This window comes from Desmodus rotundus, chromosome 7, assembly GCF_022682495.2.
Source record: "Desmodus rotundus isolate HL8 chromosome 7, HLdesRot8A.1, whole genome shotgun sequence".
NCBI lineage: Eukaryota > Metazoa > Chordata > Mammalia > Chiroptera > Phyllostomidae > Desmodus > Desmodus rotundus.
The window spans coordinates 21,869,359-21,878,663 of record NC_071393.1 but is presented as its reverse complement, the minus strand read 5'-3'; positions in this window follow the sequence as shown (position 1 = coordinate 21,878,663).

Below are 9,305 nucleotides of genomic sequence, written 5' to 3'. Positions count from 1 at the left end.
AAGCCTTCCTTGCTTCTGGCTCTTCCTCGGGCAGCAGAAATCCACCATCAACCTCGTGGGCTCAATTTATATTTAGTTTCTTTTCCAGTTAACAACCCATCACATGTGTCTCTGCCTGAGTGTCAGACAGGATATAGTCAAATCTCTCTCCTCTCCTGTTCGTGCCATACTCCTCTGTCCTCCCTTTTCCCTGTTCCCCCAACCCATCTCTCAGCATTTTCTTTTTCAATAAATTCCGCATGGTTAAAGAACACAGAGTCCCAAGAGACTTCTTTTCCTGACAGTCCGTCGCAGAGTCAGCCTCAGTGTCCTGGGCAGATGCCACAAAGAGGAATACGGAGCAGGTATTGACCTTTTACAAGCTTAAACAAGGAAGGATCCTTCTCTGACTCCCTTCATTTCCATCCCTGAGAGACATCGCCCCTTCTATGTATCACAGTGTCCAAAACTTACCCCTTCTTTGGTCTTGACACTTTTAAGTCTTTAAGAATCTACTCATAATTATAATAAAAAAGACTCCTTTTTCTCTGTTGCTGTAGAAATATATAGCAGGTCATCATGCTTAAATCTTTTTTCTCATACATGATGGTACTGGTTCATCTCAGCCTGGAGGGGATAGGGGAAATTCCACGGCAGTCCCTCTTACCTTGTCTTAGCATTACCTTCTGCAAGGTGTTTTTACCTCTATTGCTGACTTCAAAATTAGAGAGAGGGGACTATGACCCAAGGACTGTGAGCAACCCACAGAAACTGGAAAAGGCAAGGAAATATCCCCAGAAAGGGCCACAGCTGACCAGTACTTTCATCTCCACCCACTGAGCACGCACCAGGCTTCTGAAAGTGCAAGATAATGATTCCTTGTGTTTTAAGCCAGTGTGCAGTGATTTGTCACAGCAACAGTGAACAAGAGATACAAACAACTAGACAGAAAATTAGCGGAGACAGAGAACTCAAAACCATAAACCAGAGGGATCTGGTCAGCACTGACACACCCCACACAGCAGTCGTTTACACACTCTTTCCCGGTGCCCGTGGGAAACACAGAAAAGACCCTGTTGTTGGCTGGAGTGTCATCCCATACACTAAAAGGCTGTGGGTTCGATTCCCAGTCAGGGACATGCCTAGGTTGCGGTTTCCAGCCCTGGTTGAGGCCCACACAGGTGGCAACCAATCAATGTTTCAATCTCACATCAATGTTTCTCTCTCTGTCCCCTTCCTCTCTCTAAAAGCAATGAAAAAAAATGTCCTCAGGTGAGGATTTAAAAAAAAAAGGAAAGAAAATACAAGAAAACTGACCATATCATAGGCCATAAAAATACTTAAACAATAAAAGAATTGAAGTCATAGAGATGATTTCACCAAACACAAGGAAATCAAACTAGAAATCAGTAATAGGTAACAGGAAAATATCCAAATACATGGAAATTAAAGCACATATTTCTAAATCTCCTGGTCGAAGAGGATGTACCAGAGGAAATAAAACATCACACTTAATGTAAAGGAACACACAACATAACATTGGGGGACACAGCCAATGCCGTGCTGCGGGGAAACTTATAGCAATAAATATATGCCTTAGAAAATGTTAAAAGGCCCACATCAATTAAGTTCTCATTCTCAAGAACCTAGAAAACACAAAGCAAAATAAACCCAAAGTAAGCAGAAAGAAGGAAGTAATTAAGATAAAAGCAAAATCAATAAAACAAAACAGAAAAATAGAGCAAATCAATAAAAGAGCTGGTTCCTTGAAAAGATCAATTAAAACAGATAAACCTCTAGCAAGACTGACAAGGAAAAAAAAGAAGATTCAAATTACCAGTATCTCAATGAAATGGGTTTCCTTGAGACCCTGAAGACACCAAAAAGATCCCGAGGGCATACTACAAAAACCCTATACACATAAATTTGACACCTTAGTTAAATAAACCAATTCCTTGAAAAACGCAAACGACCACAACTTGCTCATTATGAAATGGGTGATTTCAAAAGCTTAAGATTATTGAGGACTCTGAATTTATCATCTAAAAAGCCCCCAAAGGAAATCTCCAGGCCGTGATGGTTTCACTGGAGAATTTTACCAAATGTTTAAAGAAAAATTAACACCAATTGTATACAATCTCCCCCAGAAAACACAAGTGAAGAGAATACTTCTCAACTCATTTTAAGAAACTAATGTTACCCTGATGCCACCACCAGACAAAGACAATAAAAAAGACAGAAAGAAAGAGAGAGAGGGGGGGAGGGGGGGAGAGAGAGAGGAAAAAACTACAGACCAGTATCTCTCATGAATGTAGGGGGGCAAAAAATCCAATATTCAGTAATATGTAGACAGAATTATACAGCACGATCACGAGGATTATTCCGTGGCAAAGCTGGCTCCATATTTGAAAATCAACGTGATCCATATTAGCAGGCTAAAGAAGAAAAACAACATTGTCATATCAATTCTTACAGAAAAAAAGCATTTACCAAAATTCAACGATCATTCAGGTTAAACTCTCAGAAAAACAGAAACAGAGGAGAGGGTCTTCAACTTAAAAAAAAAAAAAAGCTACAGAGAGATTATCCTCAGTGATGAAAGACTGGATGATTTGTCTCAGACTGGGGTCCCACTCAACGCAGTACTGGGCGTTCCCCGCAGCGCAGTGAGGGAAGAAAAGGCAGTGAGAGACATAGAGACCAGAAGGAAAGAAAGAAAGCTGCCTCTATTTGCAGATGACCTGAGCCTCCCTCCAGAAAATCTGAAGAAATCTATAAACACTCCTAGGACTAATCAGGGAGTTCAGCAAGGTCACAGAATACAACATCGACGTACAAAAACCCATTGTACTTCTGTGTACTGGCAGTGAACACAACACCCAAACTGAAGTGCATTATCATTTCCAATGGCTAGAAACAAGAGAAATATCTAGATATAAATCGAACGAAATACGCGTGGGTCATGTAAGCTGACAACTACACAATCTGCTGAAGGAAATCAAAGATCTTTTTGCAAATGGGGAGACACACTGACTCACCGTAGGAAAGCTGGGAGGTCTGTGAGCTGATAGTAGAATTCCAATCCAAAGCCCAGCCCGGAGGAGCCACGGCAGCAAGATGCTGCACTAGGGAGCTCCAGGCTCTCTTTTCCCTGTGGAAATGTTGTTTAAAAAATTAAAGACTGGCAAAAATAATTTAACAGGAGCTCTGGCGAACAGGCAAAGATTTACAGCAAACAAGTGACCACCCAACCAGGAAAAAAGCCACATTAAAAATAATAGGAAATTTCCCGGTATTTTCACTCGTCCTTGCCCCATCCCCGTTTCCACGGTGGCGGACTGAGGCCCAACTGCCGATGCCTACGCAGCCTGCAGCCCCAGGGGCAGACCTCGTTTGCAGCGTTCTAACCTGGGGCAGCGGGGTAGGGCTGCCTGAGGACTGCCCTACTGCGATCCACTCCAGGGCTCAGGTAGGGAAAAGCGGAATCGCTCCGATCTCAGGCTGGAAAAAAACGAGGAGAAGCAGTCAGCACCCGAGCGCCTCTTACAAAAGCTGCAGGGGGCCTGCAGGTGAACACAAGCCTGGTTAGGAGGTTATGGTTCGTGGCGAGAATGTAAATGGCGAAGCTACTGGGGCAAACGATATGATGGTGCCTCAAGAAATTAGGCACAGAATTGCCCGCAATTCCACTTCTGGGTATATGAGCAAAAGGATGGAAAGCAGAGAGTCAGAGAGATATTCGCACACCGTGTTCATAGCGAATTATTCACAATAGGCAACAGGCAGCAGCAATACAAACGGCCATTGAAGAATAAATGGATGAACAAAATGTGGCGTGCAAAACAATGACATGGTTATGGCAGCCTTGCAAAGGAACGAAAGCTGATACGTGCTAAGCGAAGTGAACCACACACCGATGAAGAAACATTGTACCATTCTACTCATCTGAGGAACTGGAAGGATTCAAATTCACAGAAACGGAAAGTAGAATGGAGGGGCCGGGGCTGGGGGCAGGGGAAGTGGGAAGGTTTGTTGAACGGGTACAGAGCCTCAGTCGAGAAGATGAAGAAGTTTTGGAAACGGGTGATAGGGAAGATCACACAGCAACGTGAGTGTTCTCACTAGCCTTGAGCTGGGGCCTTAAAAATGGTTTAAGTGATAAATTTTATGTTTCATATTTTATCACAATGAAAAATAAAACCCAGCCAGATATTTTGTAGATACAAAAAAGATTTTTCTGAGATTTCTATGGAAAGGCCAAGGACTAAACTAGCTAGAACAATTCTGAAAAGGACAAAGCAGAAGGCATTGGTCTACCCAAATTCAGAGTATGTGGGTGTGGTAACCAAGACCGTGAGGTATATTATTGGAGAGAGAGATACATACATCAATGGAACAGAACAGAAAACCCAGAAACAAACTCACAAATGCAGCCAACTAATTTTTTTTTTTTTTACCAAAGTGCAAAAGCAATTTGGTAAAAAAGCAAAGTGCAAAAGGTATCTTTTGGAGAAAAGATAACCTTTTCAACAAATGGTGGTAGAAGAGGATATTTAGAGGCAAAATAATTAAACTTGAACTAAGGCTCACACCTTATACAAAAATTTACTCAAAATTCATCACAGTCTTAAATGTAAAATGAAAGACCACAAAACTTTCAGAACATGGGAATCTTCAAGATCTAGGCCTAGACACAGGATTATTAGGCTCTTTATCTAAGAGACACAAAAATACCATCCATAAGAGGAAAAATAATTGAACTTCATTGAAATTTAAAAAAAACCCACAAAAACCTTTGCTGATTTTAGAGCTATCAAGAGGATACAAAGACAAGCTGCAGAATGGGAAAGTATGTTTGCAAACCACGTGTTTGACAAAGAACTAGGATCTAGAACTTATAAAGAATTTCCAAAACTCAAAAACCTGATTAGAACATGATTGAAAGACATGAAGAAACATTTTGCCAGAGACACAGGTGGCAGTGAAGCACGTGGAAAGTTGTCTAACATCATTAGCTGCTAGGCGATGAGCCACTGGCCAGGAGAAATGCAAATGAAAACCCCGGCGAGAATTACTGCATGCACATCAAACAGAACGACTGAAATAAGACACAGGGACAGCACCGAATGCTGGTGAGGATGAGAAGAACCTGGATTACTCGTGTACCGACGGCTGAAATGTAAAACGGTACAGCCACTCCAGAAAAGGTTGGAAGTTTCTTCAAACACTAGACATACAACTCCCATGTGACCCAGCAGCTGCATTCCTCAGCATTTATCCCAGAGAAATGAAGACTATGTTCAGACAAAAACCTGTCCACAAGTGTTTACAGCAGCTTTGTTGCCAAAGCCACGGCAGCCAAAAAGGAGAACAACCCAGGCGCCCTTCAGCTGGAGAAAGGAGAAAGCATGATGCATCTGCGCCATGTGATGCTACACAGCCAGAAACAGGGTTACCTGATCTGTGGCAAGCACCTGGGTGGGTCGCCAGAGAATTTTGTTGAATGAAAAAAGCAATCCCAAAGCTTACAATACTGTATGGTTTTGTTTATAGAGCATCGTTATGATGAAAAAATATAGAAATGGAGAATAGGTTACTGGCTGCCAGGGGATGGAAATGAGTATGACTATCTATAAAAGGGCGACGTAAGGGATTCTCGGGTGATGGAAATGTTCTGTCTTGACCATATTAATGTTAACATTCTGGGTATGATATTGTTTTATAAATGTTGCCACGGGGAGAAGCTGGATAAAGAATATGAAGGATCTTTCCGTAATACTGCTTACAACTATATGTATGAATCTACAGTTTTCTTAAAAACATTTAAAAAGGCACATTACATTCAAGCACACACATTAAAATACACAACAATAGTATATAAATTGCAAAACTCTAAGGTCCCTTGATTGTACAGAAAGAGCATGAGGTGTTAACTTCAGAATGTGATAAGTATGTATATTGTAAATTATACAGACCCCTCCCCAAATATAGAAGAGCTGTCGTTTCAAACTGGGAGAGAAGGAGTAAATGAAAACATTGGTAAAGAAAATATTGAACAAGACAAAAAGGGAAAAAATACAAATCCAGGGGGACCAAAATAAGATGGTAGAAATAAGTCTAAATAAAGCAGTACTCGCACGGAGTGTGAATGGAGTAGGTACTCTAGGTTAAAAGACGAAGACTGTCAGACCAGATTTAAAAAATAATTTAAAGAGCTATACTTCACACTCGATTTAGGAAAGTTAAAAATAAAAGGCTAAGAAAGACATGCCATGCAAAGCAAGCCTGTGATGCTGGCTTTATTCACTTGTTTGTTTCCATTTTAATTTTTTAAAATTAACATCAAAAACGAAAACCACAAAAGCAAATAGGAAAAGCTTGTAGAGCTCTATGAATCCAGCTAAAGGCATTACTGTCTCTAGAAAGAGGACTACTTCTAAATAAGCAGTTGAATTCATTGACAAAACATGACAAGTTTATACCTGTGCACAGCCTGTGAACATAACCCCCAAAGTTCATACAGCAAAGTTAATAGACCCACAGAGGGAAACACACGAATCCACAATCATAGCGGATTTTGACCTACTTCTTCAGTAGTTCCTAGAATAAGGAATAAGAATATAAACAATTTGAACATAATTACCTAAGTTGATTACATGGCCATCTATAGCAGTCTACCCAACAAGTCTACACGCTATATTCCTTTCAAGCAGTCTTTGAATATTTAGGCACACGTGGGGTATTATGAACCAAGCAAGACTCAACAAATTTCAAAATACTGAAACACAGAAAGTATGTTTTTTGACCACCTTCAATTAGCTGAACATCAATTAAAAATATTCATCAGCCACTGCCATCCAGCAGTTCTACCCACAGGTGTACACCCTAGAGAAGTGAAAACGTACGCACAGAAAACCCCGTGCGATAACGCCCACCGCGGCCTTGTCACAATAGCCGAAAAGCAGCAGCCCGAATGCCCGTCGACTGATGAATAAACAGAACGTGGCATCCACATCCATTGAAATATTAGACACAGACAGGAATGGAGTGCCGATCCACGCTACAGCATGGACAAACCTGAACACATGGAGAAAAAGAAGCCAGACACAAAGAAGTCTGCAGATTCTACAGTTCTATTTCTAGCAAGTGCTCAGAATGAGCAAATCCATCCAGACAGACATCATTATAGACTAGTGTTTCTCCAGGGCTGCAGCGGGGGAAAGCGGTGAGTGATTACTAAGGGGTGAAAGGTTTCTTTCTGAAGTGATGTAAGTGTTCTGGAATTCGCCAGAGGTGACGGTTGAGCAACTTTGCGAACACACTAAAAACTACGGAAGGTCCCTTAGAAAGCGTGAATTTTATGGTACATAAATCATCTCAATGAGAATTTTTAGTTAAAAACAATTCCCAAGGTTTTGGAAACTGAGAAATTCAATTCTAAACAATCCATGGGTCAAAAAATAAATCATAAAGAAGTTAGAAAGATGTTTAAGCCAGATAACAAAAAGTACGACACAGGAAAATTTGTGGCATGAAGTGGTAGTTGGAGGGAAATTTATGATTTTAAATGCTTATGTATATATATATAAAGCACATATAATTGACAGAGGACCGGTATTCTGAATGTATATATTTATAGAAAACACTGAGGATAGAGGAAACAAACGTGAAATTGTACCACAGAGATATAATCAGCAAATTCAGAGTACAGAAAATTATAGAGTAAAACAGCTGCATTCTTTTACCAATAAAAATTGCCAGGGGGAAGAAATTCAGAGAGAGGAAGGATGAAGGGGGAACTTCTAGAACAAAAGTAACTTAAAAGACATCAGTCAATTGCTAATGTAGATTTTATTTGGATTCTGATTCAACACATACTGTAAAAAATAATAAAATCTGAACACTGAATGGGTATCAGTAAAGAGCTGTAAGAAAAGAATAATCTTTTTATTGAATTTATTGAGGTGACGTTGGTCAATAAAATTATACAGGTTTCAGGTGTACCATTCTATGATACATCATCTGAATATTGTACTGTGTGTTCACCACCCCAAGTAAAGTCTCCTTCTATCACCATTTATCCCCCCTTACATTCTTCCACCCACCTCCCACCCCTTTCCCTCTGGCAATCACCGTCCTGTTGTGTCTGCAACAGTGTTTTTTTTTTTCTTGACCCCTTCACCTTTTTCTCCCAGCCCTGCAACGCCCCTCCCCTGTGACAGCTGTCAGTCCTTTCTCTATGAGTCTGTTTCTGTTTGTTATTTTTTCATTAGATTCCACACATGAGTGAAATTATACGGTACTTGTCTTTCACTGTCTGACTTATTTCACTTAGCAAATGGTCTCCAGGTCCATCCACGCTGTCTCAAAGGGTAATTTTTTTATGGCTGAGTAGTATTCCACTGTGTAAATGTACCACAACTTCTCTATCTACTCATCTACTGATGGGTGTTTGGGTTGCTTCCAAATCTTGGTTATTGTAAATAATGCTGCAATGAATATAGGAGTGTATATATTCTTCTGAATTAACGTTTCAGACTTCTTCAGATATATTCCCAGAATTTGAAATGCTGGGTCATAAGGTAGTCTCATTTTAAATTTTTTGAGACAACTCCGTACCGCTTTCCACAGTGGCTGCACCAATCTGCATTCCCACCAGCAATGCGCTAGGGTTCTCTCCACATCCTTACTAGCGCATGTTTGTTGATTTACCAATGACAGCCACTCGGACAGGTGTCAGCTGATATCTCACTGTGGTTTTACTTTACATTTCTCTGATGATTAGTGACATTGAGCATCTTTTCATGTCTCTTGGCCATCTGTATGTCCTCTTTGGAAAAGTGTCTATTCAGGTCCTTGGCCCCATTTTTTAATTGGATTTTTTGGGGGGTGTTGAACTTTATAAATTCTTTATAAATTTTGCATATGAACCCCTTATCAGACGTATGATTGGCGAATATGTTCTCCCATTGGTGGGTTGTCTTTTCATTTTGTTGGCAGTTTCCTTGGCTATGCAAAACCGTTTTAGTTTGATGTAGTCCTATTTGTCTATTTTTTGTTTCTCTTGCCTGAGATGATATATCAGAAACATTATTGCTATGAGAAATATATGACCTTTTACTGCCTATGTTTACTTGTAGGATTTTTATGGTTTTAAGTCTTACATTTAAGTCTTTAATCCATTTTGAGTTTATTCTTGTGCATGGTTAAGAAGGTGGTATAGTTTCTTTCTTTTTTTCATATGTCTGTCCAATTTTCCCAACACCATTTATTGAATAGACTATCTTTATCCCATTGTATGTTTTTGCCTCCTTTGTCAAAAATTG